Genomic DNA, 20,695 nt, shown 5'->3' with positions numbered 1-20,695 from the left:
AATGGACCTGCGAAAGGTCTAAGTGTCAGCCAACCCACCTACCTACCTAATTAGTTTTATTAAGTAGAAAAGTATTACATTTTAAATTTAAGTATCGCAGAATTCACAGAATACAACAGAATATAATAATAACTTTACTTCTGCAACATACTTATTTTTATTATCACAGATTTACGTTTGCTGTTTAAAAGATATTTCAAAGGAAAACTCAAGAAAAGAGTGCAGGTATTAGAAGTATCGCATTTTAAATTGAAATAAAAGAACAAAAATTTAAATTGATTAGGCAATCTTTATTATTTTTGTGTAGAACCATTCATGGCATTTATTTTTTAAAGATAATTTCTTTCCAATTATGGCCCCAACTGCGCCGTAATTGGACCATCCATAAACACAAATTTTAAATGACTCATTCGAGAACTTCGTTCGTTATCTCGTGAATAATTTAGAAATGTTGGCTTCAAATGCCTCAATCGAAGCTAGTTTATCCATAAAAAATTAAGGTTTTACATACCCCCACAAATAAAAGCTCAAAGGTTTGATATCACACGATCTTGATGGCCAAACCACTGCTCCGAGGCGAGAGATAATTTGCGGACCGAAAGAACGACACAGTAAATCCATTGTTTCATGGGCTGCATGACAAGTAGCGTCGTCTTGTTGGAACCAAGTGCTGAGCAGATCACGGGCGTCAACTTCCGGCATCAAAGAGTCGTTTATCATAGCGCAACAGCGTGAGCCGTTCACATTTACATTGGCCGGTGATGCCTCCAGCCCTTAGACTGCTCCAAATGGTGGTTATCAATGGGTGTAATAGCTGTTTTAGAATGTATTCGGGTTACTTTTCCACACAAATGCAGGAATTTTGCTTATTGACGTAGCCACGAGGCCAAACGAAGGCCTGAATGAAATGAGAGTCCCAAAATGCGCTTTTTCAGCGAATTTTTCAAGAGCCCAACATCTGAAATTAGAACGGTTTGGAAGATCGGTGGGCTTCAAATCTTAAACAAGCTGAATTTTATATGCTTTTAAACCAAGATCTTTGTGTAAAATCACACCAGTAGTACCCTCAGATATGCCAAGTTGTTGTGATCGGTGCCGAATCGTTTCTTCCGAGTATTCGATTACACTTCGGGCTGTAAGTGGTCTAATCGGTCGAGTATCATCCAATAATGTAAAATTATTCTCAATTTTGCTGATGGTTTACCGAATAGTGCTTTCGATAGGACGGTTATGTACACCATAAGTTGCCCTGAGCGAGCGATGAACACTTTTCACAGATCATCGATCTTCGTAAAACTTGTACGATTTGAAAACGTTGTTGAGAGGTAAGTATTTCCATGATGAAATGTGCATCAGTTCTGAAAAAATTACGTATTTAGCTTAATAGTAGTCCCGCGCGATCTGTCAAAAAATTTTATTCGAAAAAGTACCTCCAATCTGATAACCCATTTAGTAGATGTTTAAACATCAGCTGCTTAAGAGGTTAGGGGTAGTCAGACTTTTCCAAAAATTGGACCTTTTTTAATAAAATCTTTTTATCTTAAAAATATAAATATAAAAAAAATAACAAACTAATAATATCTTAAAATTATTGTGTGAAAATTTGAAGTGAATCCGAAAAACACTTTTCGAGTTAAGAATTAAGAAATGGCTTTCGGGCGCTCCGGAGCAGATAGCAAAACTTTAAATGAGTTTTTCTCAAAACCATGTTTTTTGAACTGGTGTTCACTGTAACTTAAACACCGCTTGATATATTTCAATAAAATATACCGCTTTTTAAAAACATAAGAAACTGATGCCTGATCTAAGAATTTTTTTTCACAAATTTCGATTTTTTATTTTAAATTAATTGTTGGTTTTTTTCTCGAAAATCTGAAAAATATTTCCTGAGGCCGCCATATTGTTAATTTTGAAAGAAAAACTTCAATTAGGCTCCCCTTTCATGTTGATCTCCTTGCCGCGGGAATGGGGCTTAAATGGAGGCTAGATTCTATTTAGGAATTTAACCCTCCATGAACTAAGAGGGAAGCTCCGTGTAGGGACTGGCGAACTACCCATTCGCGAAACGGCGCGCGTTCTGTTCGTCCAGTTATCTATACGGAGAGAACCGTAGCAACACTTTCCCAAGCCAAAGTGTTCTTGGAATCGTGCGAGGGCTGAATGATGCAGGGAACTGAAACATGTGCACCGCGAACGGAGTTTCCCTCTCGAATACCTGGCCGCCTTCGAGAGTAACTGTGGCCTTACCGCGGTAAGGGGCGCTGCCGCGGGGGACCCCGTTACTTCCCCTCGAAGCTCGTAGGTTGTGGAGCTTGATGCATTCAGGTAAAGCAAACGTAAGAAACAAGATGAACACAAACTTAAATGACAAAAACAATAAATTCGTGCCGTGCTGCGACACAATACCCTCCTCCGAGGAAGATAACCTGCTGGCTTCCAGTTAAGATACGACGGAGTCAGCAAGGAGTAAGGGAAGGGCCAGCCACATTACTCCCTTACCAAGCAAGTAACAACAACAAACAGACCTACCAACAACATCGCAAAAGGCGCAGAGAGAGAGAGAGTCAGGCCGCGAAAAAACATAAATCGCAGGGTGCTCTCATGAAGTCTCTTTATACGAAGGCGAGGTTCATTCTCAGCAAGATTGTTATGGTCCAGTCAAAAGAGACAAAAAAAATAGCCAACTAAGTAATTTTAGGAGTATGCGAGTTTATGGTTTTACTATGTAAAACCCATCACTGTGAACTTAAATTTGAGTTTTCGGGGTCGGGGGTTGTGTCCCGCGGCCGCCATCTTGGAAATAAGAGTGCAACTGGTTTTTTGCGTTTATCTCGTGAATTCCGAAAGTTATGAACATTTTGTAAGATACTTTTTTGTAGACAATAATATTATCTACAACTTTCATTCAAAACTCTTTATTGTAAAATTAATAATAAAAAAGTTCTAAACAAAATTACGCGAAAAATTAAGGGATGAATTGTTTTAAAGCCTAATAACTTCGTTTTTATAGATTTTATGGAAAATATACTTAAAAGCTTTTTTATAGAGCATTCTTTTGTGAACATTTTTGTCTAAAAGTTTTTTCCTCTATCTTTATTTAGTCGTATGATTTTGAGCTGCTAAGCGGAGCAACCAATACATTAGCGAAGCGCGTACATGATTACACAGGCCGACAAAATTTAACCAACATTCAGACCCAGAAACCAGACTATATATTTCCGAGGGCTTATGATGCGCTGAATCCAAATCTGGCCTCGGAATTGCTCTATCTGCTCTGGTTTTCGAGATATCCTAATATAAAAGTGCAAAAAACACCATTTTTGCCCATATTTGAAGTTATGTAGCCTTGTAGATGTTTTCTTTCACCAAAATTAAAGGATGGCATCTTTAAATACAAGCCTTTTTTTCAAATGGCGTTTTGTTTGCTCAAATATCATTTTTTTTTCGCAGTGATATCGCATTTTGAAATTTTCATGTTTCTAAATTTTCCTACACCTGAAAATCGATTAAGATAACATAGACATGATATAGTCGCGCTCAAAATCATACGACTAAATAAAGATAGCGGAAAAAACTTATAGACAAAAATGTTCACAAAAGAATGCTCTATAAAAAGCTCTTGAGTATATTTTCCATAAAATCTATAAAAAAGAAGTTATTACGCTTTAAAACAATTCATCCCTTAATTTTTCGCGTAATTTTGTTTATAACATTTTTATTATTAATTTTACAATAAAAAGTTTTGAATGAAAGTTGTAGATAATATTATTGTCTACAAAAAAGTATCTTACAAAATGTTCGTAACTTTCGGAATTCACGAGATAAACGCAAAAAACCAGTTGCACCCTTATTTCCAAGATGGCGGCCGCGGGACACAACCCCCGACCCCGACCCCGAAAACTCAAACTTAAGTTCACAGTGATGAGCTTTACATAATAAAACCATAAACTCGCATACTCCTAAAATTACTAAGTTAAATCTTCTTTTGACTGGACTATTAAGAATAAACTCGCTGGAGCGACTGACGAGCGTGACGCGGTCGATAAAATAAAATACCAGCAGGGGATCAAGGAGTATGAAGACTTCTTAACCCAGAAATCTAAAATTGACAACAACAGCTTAAAGCTTAACCTTATTCCGGTCAAGGACATACCTTGCCCTCTTCGCCCGTGATGGAGTTAAGCGGTGCAGATGTGCTGAAGTACTTAAAGTCACACAACCCTGCGGTGCCGATGGACAACTGGGCAAACGTGAAGGCAGAAACACCGCAAAAGAGCAGCATGTCATTCGTTCTGCAGATTAACGATGAGTGGCTGCCAATACTCAAAACATCGGACAACAAAATGCGGTTTAGTCTAAGAAAGGCCAAACTGAAAATTTTCAAAGCAGACAGCTATGAAAATGAGGATGACTCAGATGAGGTCGAAAACAATATACAGCTAGAAACGGACTCCACACAAACAGCAATAACTTTCACAATTATAAATTTTTTTTTTTGAAATTTAGCTAAAGTCAAATCAAAATATGATGTGTTAAAGCTATGTGTTTTTTTTTTTGAAAATTAAAAATGTTTTTATTTTTGTATTATAAAAAAAAAAACATCAATCAATCAAATTGAAAATCATCATTTTTTCCGACCTCTGACTACCCCTAACCCCTTAAGATGTTAGCGTATTCTTTGTTTTTCTGGGTGAATACCAAGCCAGACACTTAAATTTCCTTATAAAAGTTCTAGGACATCCGCTCTAAATTCGCCCTTAGTTGCACTTTGTATATCCCACATTTTGTTTTTGTACTCCTTCGAGTACTTCTTTCATCAAGTTAAGATATTTTCCAGGAATTATGACGGCAAATTAGTCAAAGTAAAAACAGTCAACTAAGACCAAAATTTTATTAGCCATTTTTCCGTACGTCAAAGTTTAAAGTTCAACTTATTGAGAGGCCGCCTTCCTATTACTTATAGATCTGATGGAAAAACCCATTCAACTCGGTAATTCAATAGAAATAGGCATTGACACAAGCTAATTTTTTCCTGCCTCATACCAGCATACATCTGGCCAATATCAGTGCGCTGTAGCTACACACCGCATTTTGCAAGGACCGCTCATAACATCAAAATGTACGCGCTCGAATATCCAAGCAATCAACATCCCCTTCCCCCAAATACGTATTTGCACTGTAAATGTTTGTGTATGTGGAGGATATTATTGTCATAATTAGCTAAACATATTTGCATTGCTATTTCAGTAGAATCTCACCACGAACGACAAAAGCAGCCGCAGCCGCACCACGATTATATGCACCCCCATCTGCCCAGCTGCCATAACAAAATTATTTATAAAGTGTGACACATCGAGCCTTAAATGGCCTAGGCTGAGGTTTTCCTCTAATTTGTCATGTGCGTAATGATATTGTTTTATAAAGGGTGGTGCAGAGTCCTAAGCTGACTTCGTAGTTTAACAATTGATCACAGAGGGTAACGGCTTTCGAGCATTTACTTTGCATGTTTTGTGTGAGCAGCAAGTTTTCAACCAGACACCGTTGTAAAGTATGCCAAAAACAAGCGCACTCTGCGAAAACGGCCGGCCTCTAACAGTCACACCATCGCACACTCCTGTCAAATCTGCTGCTAAACTTATCCTAATAACAACAAAGCGATGCGAGTGCAATTAGTGTTAACCTCCACATATTGAGCAATTTGTGAAACAACAAAAAAATCACATACACAAAACCCTTTGTGCTGTGACATATGCCGTTGACTGTTATTCATTGCCTTTCTACTGCTCTTGTTGTTGGCATTGTCATTGTTGTACTCTTTCGGAGAGTAATCAATCATTAATTCAATTACACTGTGGTACAAAAAAAAAAGTTGCAAAAAAACTTTGGATCGGACATGGTGAGGGTTGTAGCTTATGAAAAACTGAAAATAATGGTATAGGAGAAATTTCCAATACACCCCCAAAATCTCATTTTATGGCCATAAAACCGTTTTTCAGTAGGTTGATGTGAAGAATAACTCCTAACTTCGCCAATTTCCATCCGATTTCGAATTTGCTTTTTTAGTTCGAAAGAACAAAAACAAGCCTTTTTGACAGTGTGTTGACATTTTTTCTGAAATGACAACTGATGAGACTGTAGACGGAAGTATTTGGATTTTTTTTATTTTTTCTCTGTTTTTTCAACTTTGACATAATTTTTACGATATTATCCGATATTGAGGATTTTTTTTAGTACCCCACTGTTATAGTAAATTTAATTTTGCGTCAAATGAGCTATATTTGACTGTAATTGAATTAAAATTAATAGAGTTGTGTGAGTTTTAAGATTTAATTTTTTTTTTACTAATTTGGTATGTTGGTATAGCTTACGCTAAATGGGAATAAGGACGTGTTTTGATGCGTTATTATAGATACGTAATATTTATTGGAGTGTATATGTATACATAAGAGTACACCTTACTGCATACAACAGAACTGGTTAGAACTTACGAAAATATCTGACATATTATAGCACTTTTTTTTCAATAGAAATATGAAAAAGCTCCCAAGTGTACCAAAGTTCACACTGTACATTGATTAGCAAAAGAAGTTTGTTATTATAATTTAACCTTATTAAAACGTCAAAGTTTTATTGTTTGTTTCATTGAAATTCAAGAGACAAAAATCAAAACGTTGCCAGAAAAGTCGAATTTCTCAATATTCTCGGATGATGTGGCATCATCAGCCTTATCATAAACCAGATGATTGTTATTTTTGTAAAACGGACGTAAACGGTCATCATTATAAAACTCGAAAGCACATAAAGTATGCTGATGTTGCAACTGTTAAGAACCCCGTAGTCTTGGACGATATGATTGACTCAACTGCAGGTCATGAACTGAAGGAAGTTCAACTCATTGCTGATGATGATCAAACTGATAACAATAAACCTGATCATGAAGAGTACTTTCCGTCTGGTTCTAAGTCTTCAGAACGACACATTGTATCAAATTCAGATTTTCAGGATCTTTCTCGTGATTTACTTCTATCGGGAAGACAATCTGAAACGCTCCCTTCTCGATTTAAACAATGGAATTTAGTTGATGACGACTTAAGATGAATGATGATGATCAAATTTCTTACAGAGAAGTATTCAAAACTGATGAAGAAATGACAAATGTACCGTACCATACTAAACTCCAAAGGGCCGTTTCCAATGCATTTTTAAGTTTGGAACCAGTGCCGTTGTGTACTGCACCGTACCATACCGTACAGTGCTGCACTGCACAATACTCCAATAAATATTATGTGTTTATAATTACACTTGTTATTATTTTCATGCTTCGAAACGCATACCAAATCTCGTAGTAAAAAAAAAAATAAAATCTTAAAACTCACTCAACTCTATTAATTTTAATTCAATTACAGTCAAATATAGCTCATTCGACGCAGAATTAAATTTACTATAACGGTAATGTTCTAAAAAAAATCCTCAATATCGGATAATATCGTAAAAATTATGTCCAAGTCGAAAAAATAGAGAAAAAATAAAAAAATTCCAAATACTTCCGTCTACAGTCTCGTCAGTTGTCATTTCAGAAAAAATGTTAACACACTGTCAAAAAGGCTTGTTTTTGTTCTTTCGAACAAAAAAAGCAAATTCGAAATCGGATGGAAATTGGCGAAGTTAGGAGTTATTCTTCACATCAACCTACTGAAAAACGGTTTTATGGCCATAAAATGAGATTTTGCGGGTGTATTGGAAATTTCTCCTATACCATTATTTTCAGTTTTTCATAAGCTACAACCCTCACCATGTCCGATCCAAAGTTTTTTTGCAACTTTTTTTTTTGTACCACAGTGTTATTATTCCATTAACTGCAATCAATTGAATACCAGCGGCTAAGTTACAACCGACAATAGACGCAATGGCAGTGAGACGAATTGGAATACCGCACGATTCTATGGAGTAGTAGGGCCTTTGTATGGCAGAAGTGCAAAATTTAAACCATGAGTATTTACAGTGAAAGAAATTGAAATCTCAGCTTGATTACTGAATGAATTTCGTATAGCTCCGAGTTGCATAAAGCTTATGGAAATATTTATCAAAACATTCATCCGAAAATTTTATCGCCGATTTAAATTTCTCGGGCGCTTGCTAAGTTTCATTGAGCAGTTGAAAATGCATTCATTAAGAATTTCATTTTGTAAAGAAGCGAAGCAAAGGGAACTCGAGTCAAGATATTTAGGAGGGTTATATTTAAGTTTCATTTGCTCATCGAAGTTGTCCTATTTTCACCAACAGTGTCCAGCTCATTGCTTATGCCGGTGACACTTACATCATACGGCACTGCAAGCACATGGGTATTGCTTCGAATGGAGCCTATTTTGAAGGCGAAAAAATTAATTTTGATGATTAAATAATTATTTCGCATTTTTATTGAGCAATTCCCGCCACTTCTTTAACAGAATATAAATGTACATTTCCACTTACCAAGATTGATTTCAATACAGTTATCGAGAAATTCATATACAAATAAATAGGTAGGTAGGTAGATGAAATGGTTGAAGTCCCTCTCTGGCACTCCTCAAGTAGCGCTAAAGCGCCGTTTTAATACCATTATGAGACCTCCTACAGGTAGATATCTACAGCCAGCCATAGCTGTAATGGAGAAGGTGAATGGGCTTTAGGTAGGAGCACCGCGCCAGGCTGTCGAAGAAATGAACACCCTGTGGCCTTAATCGTCTAGCTGCCAAGCCCGGACATTTGCAGACAAAGTACTCAACAGTTTCCTTCTCTGAAAGGTCCCCACAGCTTCTGCAATAGAGGTTCAATGGCAACCCTAGCATTTTCGCGTGTGTGCCGATCGTCCAGTTACCGGTAAACACAGCTACGAGTTTTAAAATTGAATGGCGAGGAGTCCAAAGGACTTTCTGAGTCCTTCGTATATCGTATTGGGGCCACAGGGTATCCGAAATAGCACATGAAGAAATGGAGTTCCATCTTTCTGCGCTTTCCTGAGAAATAATTTGTGCAGTTCTCCTTTAACAACTGTCAAGGAAGTACCGATGACCGGATTGGAGGTCTCTGAGACCGATTCAGTCCCCTTCCTGGCAAGCTCATCAGCAACTTCATTTCCCTCTATGTTACTATGTACCGGAACCCAGATTAAAGGAATGTTACTTGTACATTCAAGAGATTTGATCTCTTCTTTACAGGAGTTTTCTAATTTCCTACTGCACCATGGCGTCGTCATAGCCTTAATCGCGGCTTGACTATCGGAAAGAATGTTAATATATCCCTCGCTCCCACGTTCCTTAAGCATTTTGCATGCCTGCAGAATCGCAAAGACTTCTGCTTGAAAACACTAGCAGTGCTCGGCAGTTTAAGGGGGATAGATAAGATGGCTTATTCCCGATTCCATCTTGGAACCTTGAGGGAAGACAGAGGTACAAGCTTCGATGCAGATTTTCCCCTCGATCCAATCCTGCCTATTTGGAAAGATTGCTCTAGCAATCTCCAAAGGCCAATCTCCTTTAACCTGATTGCACTTTGAGCTGCGATGGAAATGACGGAAAAGTCGATGGGAAGTAAGTGCAAAAGGACATTCAGGGCAGCAGTGGGGCAAGTTCTGCATGTTCCGGTGATGCCAATGCATGCTGTCCTTTGCACCCTCCCCAGTTTAGTGTTATTATAGCCCTTCCGAAAAGCTTCCCACCAAACTAAGCAATCATACGTTAAAATTGGCAAAACCACTGCATTGTATGATACATTCACAACACGACCTGCGGCTTGAGTCCCTATTTTTTACCGAATATAGGCGTAGAAGGCTATACTTGCCTTCTTTATCCGATTTTGAATATGTATCTTCCAATGGAGTTTGGAGTCAAGTATCACTCCGTGTGTCGACTTAGCTAAGAACCCAGGATTCAATAGAGAACTAACGGGAAATAATCATCTACATATAGTAAAATTGGTGGAGTATACGGAATACTGAGATCTTTATGGTTAACAAACACAGCACCTAAAACCAATGCCCACAAGACTGCTCATCGCGAAATCTTATTTGCTACCAACGTTGTTGTACGGCTACGCACTCTATGCTAAACACTGATTATCAATGCAATAAAAAACTCAATGTGATTTATAATAGCATTGCCAGGTATATAGCAAAAATCGCTATGATCACATTTCTCAATGGGCTCGCAAGATAACCTCGCTATCATTTGACGACATGTTGAAGTTCTAGTGTCTTATAATGGTTGACAAAATCATAGTCTCGGAAAAACATTCGCATCTCAAACGTCGTCTTCAAATTACCGAATCGTCTCGATTACAACAGCTTTTGCGCTTGAACTTGACTCTTAAAAAAAGCGAAATGGAAAAGCAAGCGGCGAAGATTCTAAAATAAGATAGGAAGGAGGTACACAAGTACGTTCACACCTTAATAATATACGCTCGGGAAAAACATCCAGTCCGGATGGCATCGACATTCTCTCAAGGAATACGAACGATATAAAACAAACGTTTTTAAAGATTAAGAAAATTGCGAATAATATTGGCCTTCTCACAAACGATGCCACCTTGAGAATATGTGTTGAAATCGATGCGATTCACGCTGGTACCAAAAATTCATATGGGAGCACTTTTAAAGAAGTGCGACATTTTAAATATTTTAGTGTTGTGTTCACTTATAGCGCTGGTTCCACTCCTACAGTCAAGTATCGCATCAACGTCGCCTATAAAGCGTATTATGCCTACCTCAGCTTGTCCAAGTCTCGGCTCTTGACTAAAAGTACAAAGTTAACCCTTATCCGACCAACTTTAAGGTGTGGATGTGAGGTGTGGACTCTTAAGTTTGCTGACTGAGGACACATTGCTAACATGGAGAGAAAAATTTTAAGAAAGAAGAATAAGAATGGATGGCGGTATAACGCGAAGCTAAACAATCTTACTCAGAAAAAAATAGTTGTATGATTAGCACAAAAGATGACTAGGTCACGTTACCCCATTGCCTGCTGACTGTACCGTGAGGTAGGTCATGACAGAGAAGCTGATGGGTGTGAAGGCCAAAGACAGACTGAGGAAACAATGAATTCATTGTTGATTTTTCTGAATTTTTTACCGAAAAAATATAGGACTATGACAAAACGCTAAGAAAAAATGCCATTATTTACAAACAAAAAAAAAAAAAATTAAAAATTTCATCAACTTACCGAATTTTTGTGAGTCTCCTCATACGCATAAGCCATCGATCGGAATGAACTTCAAAATTTTCCACATATTATTTTGAAATGGTCTAGAAATTTCAATTTTGTTTTTTCGATATTTCAAAAGTATAGTATCTTAAGAATATACTGTAAAATTTTCAGGCGGAAATTTCCAATATTATAGCTTCTACAGCCCATTAACTAAGTGGAAAGCGATCCGCGTGCTCCTGTACTTTAAACTCATCTACCCTACGACCAGCAAGTACCGGGAATGTTCAGATAAAACAAAACGGAGATAAATTTCAGGCAAATTTATTTCATCCTCTTCAAAATATGACCCGTCTGAAGCAACACATATGTGCCAACATTAAACCCAGTCCTCCATGTACCCCTGGTAGGCCGACGAAGGCATGGCCTTCAGCTTCTTCGTCGCATCGTCTTTGATCTCCTCTATCGGCAGAAATCTTCATCCACGAATTAGTAACTTCAACTTGGGAAACAAAAAGAAATCGCATGGGACCATATCAGGTGAATACGGTGCTTGCACGATGGTATTTACTTGGTGTTTGGTCAAATAATCCAACACAATTCGGGCTCGGTGCGATGGCGCGTTGTCATTCATGCAAAATCCTAGAATTTTTTGCCCACATTTCCGGCCGACCAGGCAGACACTAATGATCCGATGGCGCTAAAAAGTGACAGATGTATATCTTACAGTCTTAACAACATAAGAAAGAAAATATGGACCGGTTCCCAAGTGTGCGGTTCGAAACAACTTTTTTCGGCCAGGTGTTGTCAAAAAAAGCTATTCACCAAATTGTCTGAAATTTGAATGTATTGTTCATAACAACAAAGGCTATCGCCCGTACTTGAGTCATATTACTATTTCAATCATTTCGTATTTTTTTTATTAAAAAACTGAAGAAACCCCATTTTTAGAGTTTCAAATTCAAAACCGAGCCGTTTTGTACATTTTTTTTATTTTTTAATCTAGTACGGGACATAGCTACTGTCGTACTGATTAACAATTTTTGGGTTTTTGTGTTTTAGATAAATAGGAGAGGACAACTCCATCTAGGTCCAATTTTCAGGGAGAGTCCACTTCAACGGCATTTTTTAAATTATTAAATAAAAAAAATGTTTGTTTCGTTTTTGTATGTAAAAGAGCGGCAGGTTAATCACCTACCCTGTCAGAAACAGATTAAAGAAACCAACGCAAGACTGAGTCTTGTCGAGACTCTATGCTCCCGAGAGGAGTGAACAAGGAAAAAAAAGTAAGAAAAGTTAAATAAAAAGCCTAAAAAATTTAAATATCGTTTTTAATTTTTTTTATTGTAAAACTGAAAATATTCTAAATTTTCGAGCTTTAGACCACCGGGACACCTTAAACGATATTTGCCTAAACGTTCTTTTAGGAACTGGCTCATAGTAGGATCAACGGATTAAAGCACAAAATCATACACTATTTTTGATTGCAGTCAAAAGCTTACAGCAGTGAAGTCCCTATAAATTTTGTTACCTACTTATCTTTGATTTTTTAGTACTACCAAAAGAAAAGCTCTTTTCCAATTTTTTTCGTGTAAATAATAGCCGGTTAATTACTTTTTACCGACTTTAAGGGCGTTTTTAACCAAATATAATATGTGGTTTTTCTTATTTTTTTTTTTTCTTGTTTTAATTTTTTTTTTTTTATTGTTTTTTGTTTTCAAATGAAATGTACTTGGGAGTCTATAGTCTATTCGCAGATGGACTGAATACCTTTTCTAACCTAACTTAAGTGAACAAACAGCTTAGGAAGAGGAAGAAGAAAAATTTGGCTTTTGTTTTCTCATACTGTCAATAGCAATACAAAAAAAATGTGTTTGCTAATAAAAAGTTTCGAAGAAGAAGACAATATTTGGCTAGCAACGATTTTCACGGTTTATCAAATATTTTACTAACCTAAACCAGATATCATCCTCGTCGTTCGAGCTGTTTCTGCTTGCGGAATGATCTGTTAGGTTGAGGCACGTAAATTTGAGAAGTAAATTTCTTTGACTATTTCCACTGTGAGGCTTTTTTGTCAGTTTATATTGAGTAGAGCTGTTAAAATAATTTGCTTCACTTCGAAAATTAATTTGGCAAACATTTCCCTGGAAAGTTCTATTCACACAAGAATGCCCTCGTTATTTATAACGGGCAAATTAAAGTTTCAAAGGAGCAAAGATTTAATGAAAACCTCTCCAAAATTCCACCAACATAATCATTCTTGAATTTATGTACACACAATAGTAAATTACATATATGTATTCACTCGAAAAAATCTACACAACGAACTCAATTCAAACGAATTAATTTTATTATGCTTTGCTTTTTATTTAATTATATTCGCTTTGCCCAGTTTTGGTTTTTGTGGTTTTACTTTAAAAGATATCTTAGTAAAAAAAACCTCAGTTCTCATAGACACACTCATACACACACACACATACATAATGCAAATTCAAAGCACATTCCAGGAATTCCGGTGCAAGCATTCGTGAGTGAGTTACTGCGAATGTCCAGGTAAGCTGCTTTATTTCTTTATTATTTTCTACTTTGCGTTGTGGTTTTCAACAGGAATTTTCAAGTGCAAAAATTGTGGATAAAAGAAATAAGAAAACCGAGAATGAACTCAACAGTTGCAGATATAAAAATGTCAACAGTGAAAGTTTTTACTTGAAAACCACAAATATTTCTACAACATAAAGGGCAGGCGAGCGCCCCTTCCATTCACTCATACACACGCGCACAAAGAATTAAAGCTTTGTATAAAATAAATTTACCATACATGTGTGTGCATGCACATAAATCTATACAGGGTCATTCGAGTGCGAGCTTCTTTTCTAAATTCATATTAAATATATAAATATTTTGAATCGAATTTAATTATTGGAAACTGTTTGTAGCGCCTTTGGTTATCATGCAATGAACAGATAATTCATATCAGCAAGGGACAGAGATATCAAACTCCCACCACTTTTTATGTTGACTATTTAATTGGACCTTGAACTTTTAACCTAATAAAAGTAAAATTAAAATTAAAATTCAAATTCAAATTCAAATTCAAATTCAAATTCAAATTCAAATTCAAATTCAAATTCAAATTCAAATTCAAATTCAAATTCAAATTCAAATTCAAATTCAAATTCAAATTCAAATTCAAATTCAAATTCAAATTCAAATTCAAATTCAAATTCAAATTCAAATTCAAATTCAAATTCAAATTCAAATTCAAATTCAAATTCAAATTCAAATTCAAATTCAAATTCAAATTCAAATTCAAATTCAAATTCAAATTAAGTAAACATTTGTTTTCTGTAGTAATTTTATGGGGAATGTCTATGCTGCTATAACAACAACAACCTAATCTTATGCATAACTGTGGCCCTATGTCGACAATTTCGCGCCAAATGTTGACTTTCAAAGCTTAAAATCTTATCCAGCTTAAAAGATTCACACAAAATCTATACTTGAGGTGGTTTAACAGAAAATAAACCCTAGAACGGATCGAATTGCTGTAAGATATCATGAAATTATTATAATTTTTTTTGCCTTTCGTATGAATTGAAACAAGAACTGCGGATCGCGAGACGGCTCAACTCGTCGTTATCCAGTAATTGAACGAGATGGCGCGTAGGTGTTGTTGATGCCCAATATCCCGCTATGGATTCACGGAAGCAATGATGATGTATTGGCTATTTAGTTGGACCTACGGTACATATTATCGTCTTGTCCTTCAGCCTTACCATTTTCTCCATATAATGAGGACTCAAAATTTTTCTATACAGAGCCGAAACAAAAATTGCAAAAATCAACGCGTTTTCTGAGCCACTTAAAATTTGCACTTTACTGGATTTAATAACAATGGACTTTAAAATTGCATGCTCAAAATTTTTTTAAAAACTCTGATTACAAAATTGGAAAGTTTTATGAAAATTTGTTGATTTTTTGAAACTTGAGCTTATATATTTTTTGCAGGGGCAAGAGCTATATTTGCCGAAAACGATCGAAAAAATCAGAGCGTAATAAGAAAAAATGATTTTACAACCAAAAAATTTCAATCAAACATTTTAATTTCGCAAATGCGTCTTTTATTTAAAAAAAAAATGTTAACTAAACAAAACATTGCATGCAAAATTCATAAAAAAAAATTACAAAGAAATTTTAAAATACTTGTTTACTATAAATAATTTTTTATAGCTCGCATTATTAGATATTAAATAAAAAAAATTACGAAAAAATGCATAACTTAGTTTTTTTGTTTTTAGTTTGAAATTAAAACGAATTAATCTATTTCTAAAAAAAAATAATTTTTTATAAAACGAGAAATGAAAATTAAATGAGAAACAAATTAATTAACAAATTACTTGTTGAAATAATTCGTTACTTTAGCTAACAAAGAACGGCAACTTATTCCCATACCCATAAAACTGAAGCACTGGCCATTTGCGGAGCATACTCGTATGCGCGAAATGTTGTATTTGCATGCTAATCACAAGAAATGCGCTTCCAAATAAATAAACTTTCTTTTTTAATTCTAACCATTATAAACTAACACCCTCTACAATTATTCTAGCAAAAAAAAACGGCAATGTATCACTGCTGTATACGAGTTGTCACTGTCTGTCTTACAACCGCATGCATAAATGTGTGTTTGTCAAATACAAGCACGACATCGGTATACATATCCACATTTTCGTACACATTCCACGTATGCACATCCACACACCAGGCGTACAGTGCCGAGTGGCAAAGTAGCCAGGATATATGTCTTTGTATCACAACTTCACATCATTAATCAAACACAAGCACACTTGCACACACAATTACATATTTCAACGTCCATATATTCACACAAACCTACATTTACAAGTGAATGTAAAAATTATACATAAAATAGCGTTTTCAAATAAAAACTTTGGTGGCCACACTCATTCGTTTGTACGAAAATTCAGTTGGGTGTAGAGCTAGAGCAGCAGGAATTATGAAAGGTGTCCCACTACGTATAAAGTAGTAGTATATAGAGTGGGTCATGTAAAATTTCCTTTTTGAATCGGCAATAAGAAAAAAGCTAATCAATATTTTTTCAAACTTTTTTTTATTTTGAAGATTGTGTCATTGTCATTTATGAATGAAAAATAATATCGTTCAAATGACCGCCACGACTGGCTTTACAGTAGGCCATTCGATCAACTCAATTTTTAAGCACATTTTGGTTTGTTTGGGCTCCAATTTTATGAATGGCAACTTCGATTCCGTGTTTTAAAGCATCAATCGTCTCTGGATGGTTCGCATAGCATTTGTCCTTAACGGCTCCGTACAAAAAATTGTCCAACGGGCTTAAATCACAGCTCCGAGGCGGCCAATTGATATCGGAATTTCGGCTGATTATTCGGTTTTCAAAAACGGTAGCCAAAAGTTCGAGTGTAACTTTGGCAGTGTGACAAGTTGCACCGTCCTGTTAAAACCAAATGTCGTACGTGTCATCCTCTTCAATTTTTGGAAACAACTCGTTGAGTATGTCACGGTAAGGCTCGCCATTTACTGTAACCGCGACTCCTCGCTCATTTTCGAAAAAAAATGGCCCGATAATGCCGCCAGACCAAAAACCGCTCCTAACAGTTACTCGTTGTGGATGCATTTGCTTCTCTACAGTAACGTGGGGATTTTCTGAGCCCCAAATCCGACAATTTTGCTTATTGACGTAGCCACAGATGTGAAAATCAGAAAAGAAGAAGAAGACTCACCACTTTGGAAATAGGTTTTCAATATTTCCCAATTTTGTTCAAGCGTCAAATGTCAAACCTTTAAGTAAATTATGAACACATTTGACACGTCATTTGTGTTACCATTCTGAAAAAAGTAGGTGGCTCAAAAAGCAAACGCTATATGGCCCACCCTGTAGTAGTTTATTTCATTATCAAGCAAACACTACGAAAACATTGAAAGTATTATTTTAATATTTTACTCCAATTTGTGAAGCCGTTGGTCCCTAAATGAAGAAGTTGATTCGACTAAGATACTTTTATAGAACCGGCATAATACCTACACTCTCATACGGTTGCGAAGTCTATGGTAGATGCTGATATACAGTGCCGGTCAACTGAATAGGTTTGAAAACTGTTTCTTCTATTTTTTCTTCTCTCTTTGTTCCTGTGGTATTTTTCCCTTCTTTATTTTTTTGTTTTGAACATTCATTTGTTTACTCATAATATGTATGACAAAAAAATGTAACGGGTTCTATGCAACGGTATATCAGAATTTTGCTTTCATCATGAAATTCGCTAAATGTGTGGTCTATTTTTGGCTCATCTGATTAGGTTTGACAACTTTGACTTCACTTTTTGCTTGACTGCGTGATTGAAAACATATAATTTCTTTGCTCCACTTAAATTTAAAGTAAGTGCTACCATTTTTTTTTAATATGGGTCGGGAAACATCTTTAACCGATTTTAAAAAAGGTCAAATTAAAGGCTATATTGAATCTGGCCTAAAACATAATGAAATAGCAAAGAAGATTGGTCGAAGCCAAAACGTGGTAAACAATTTTCTTCGTAATGAAGCCGGTTACAGGAAAAAAATGAAAGGAGGAAACCAATATGCTCCAACGGCATCAGAGAGGCGACTAATCCTTCAAACTGCTTCGAATTCCCACCTCTCTGCCAGTAAAATTAGGGAATGCGGTGTAAATGCTAGTTTGGCAACGGTAAAACGAGTTATTCTGAGTGCTAAACACTTAAAGAGATTAAAAATAAAAATAAAAACCTCCGCTCAATGACGCACGGAAGGAACTCTGATTTGCGCGGGATCACATGACATCGAACAAGGAGTGGAAGGCTTTGGTCTTCTCCGACGAAAAAAAGTTCAATTTCGACGGACCGGATGCCTACTGCTATTATTTTTACGATATGCGAAAAGAGGAATGCTTTTTGAGTCGTCATCACTCCTGTACAGGAGGCGTAACGGTTTGGAGAGCCATATCGTTTTATGCAACTTGCGAGCTGCAGTTTGTTTCATCAAAGATAAATGCAAATGTCTACAAGACTGTGCTGCAAAAGCCTTTTACCCAGTTTTCCGAAATTTTTGGACCTATTCAATGGACGTACCAACAAGACATACAGTCCGGGTTACAAAACAGTGGATTAAGGACCAGAATGTCAACTTGCTCGAGTGGCCGCCATACTCCCTAGACATAAATATTATCGAGAACATTTGGGGACTTTTATCCTGGAGAGTGTATGAAAGGGGAAGACAATTTCAAGATTCGGTGACCCTGGTTGAAGCGATTAAAAAAGCCTGGTCAACTATTTCACTGAGTGAAATTGACAAATATTACGATTCCTTATCAACTCGAATGTTTGAAATATATTAATTAAGAATAAGGGTGGTTATACCAAATAACAAATAATGCAGAAATAGTGTCTTTTATAATTTAAGTTACCAAGTGCCATGAAATATTGCTGTGAATAGTTTTTTTTTATAGTTTTGTTGGTCAAACCTATTCACTTGAGCCAAAAATAATGTAGATTTTCAGATAAGTTTTTGAAAATATAATAAAAAAATATAAAAACCAAACCAAAAAAAAAAAAAAAACAAAACTTTTGTATTTTATAAATAATTGATCGTTTTACTTAACAAAATTTATTTGGTTTAAATCCGAGTGCTCGTTATGAAGATATTATGTTCTAAGTCTAAAAAAGAAGTCAAACGTTGAGCGGCACTGTATATGGCTATATGCGACTTGAAGGAGACACCTGCCGCATTCAATACAATGACGAATTAGACACACTATACGCTTCACTTGGCTGGATTTCCTATTAGCCATTTCTGCTTCTTCTTCTGGCTTCATACACAGCACACATTTGCAACGCAAAACCACAACCGTAACAGTCCTTTTTTATAAGATTTCATATTTCAGTTATGACAGAGTTCACGCAGTTGCCTGCTACTGGAAATTTATTGCACTTGAGCGCACACAACATTGCCTTGAATGTCACACAGACACTTACACATGGCATATAGAGAAGAAGAAGAAGAAGAAGAAGAAGAAGAGGAAGAGGAGACAACAAACAAAAACAGGAAAGACTAAAGCAACTATCAGACAGAAATCAAAATGTTTCAAAAAGTAAAAGTATTTTGGACAGAAAAAAGCCAAAAAGTATCTTAGTTCAGAGAGAATCGATCTTTACATACGCAGCATAAGTTTTAATCTTAAGTATGTGTGTATGTGCAGAATAACACGAAACTAGCTTTCTAACTTTAAAATCATTTGATACTCAAAGCTGAGTTGCTATGGTTCTTTTAACCACAGAAATGTTAAATTTTCTCTCTCAGCTAAAAATTAATTTGTGGAAACGTAAAACTAATTGAATTTGTCAAAAGATCGAAGTGATTGAGGAGCATGCAGGGAAGTTACTAGTGAGATTTTTTCTGTGCACTGAAGTAGACGACGAAGGGTAGCGACTGCAATCGTCACTTACGGAGATATACCTATGACATTAACTGAAGGAGTGTCGTAAGGAAACTAAAACGACTTTCACGGACTCCTTTTCAAAACATCAAATTTTTGTTTTTTTAATTTTTTCTAAAGTTTAATATTTCCTTTTGAGGTAATCAGAGAAAAACTTACAGAGATATGTGATTTTAATCAAAGCAGTCTAGTAGTCTAGTCTATAACAATGTCAGCCTGGAAATCCAACGTAGAATCTCTCTTGCCAACAAGTGCTACTTTCGACTAAGTAGGCAACTGAGCAGTAAAGTCCTCTCTCGACGATCAAAACTAACACTCTACAAGGCTCTCATCATGACCGTCCTAACGTATGGCGCAGAAGCGTGGACGATGACAACATCCGATGAAGCGACGCTTGGAGTGTTTGAGAGAAAGATTCTACGGAAGAGTTTTAGCCCTTTGCACATTAGTAATGACAATAGAATGATGAGCTTTACGTCCGCATAAATATAATGCAAAGAACAAAGTCTCAGCGACTGCTTTGACTGGGTAATGTCATCCGAATGGATACAAACGAGGAAGGCCGCCTTGGCGTTGGAAATATCAAGTGGAGAAGGACTTAGCTTCACTTGTTGTGTCCAACTAGTGCGGATTAGCACGGGAAAGAAGCGACTGGTGCACTTTGTTAAGCTCGGCCAAACTCGCGTAACCGGTTATCGCGCCAATGAAGAAGAAGACCAGTCTTGTTAGAGAAACTTGAAACAAAGGCAACTATAAACGAATTTTATATATAAATTTCTCTATTTGCAAATTTTCGTCTAATCAAAGCCCACACCTTGAAGTTGAACTTGTCTGTCTTATTTCAATACTTTTCAAGTCGAATATGTTTTTCAGGTACCCAAATTCCCTACCAGTTATCAACTGATTTCAGCATATAATCTACAACATCTTCTCCGTTTAAGAGTTTAAAGGTTTCGGGAGGATTGCGTGGACATAGGAACAAGATGTGATCAACACCTTCTTCCTCTCCGTGCAGATT

This window comes from Anastrepha obliqua, chromosome 1 (genome assembly GCF_027943255.1).
Source record: "Anastrepha obliqua isolate idAnaObli1 chromosome 1, idAnaObli1_1.0, whole genome shotgun sequence".
Classification (NCBI taxonomy): domain Eukaryota; kingdom Metazoa; phylum Arthropoda; class Insecta; order Diptera; family Tephritidae; genus Anastrepha; species Anastrepha obliqua.
Note: the sequence above shows the minus strand (reverse complement) of the source record.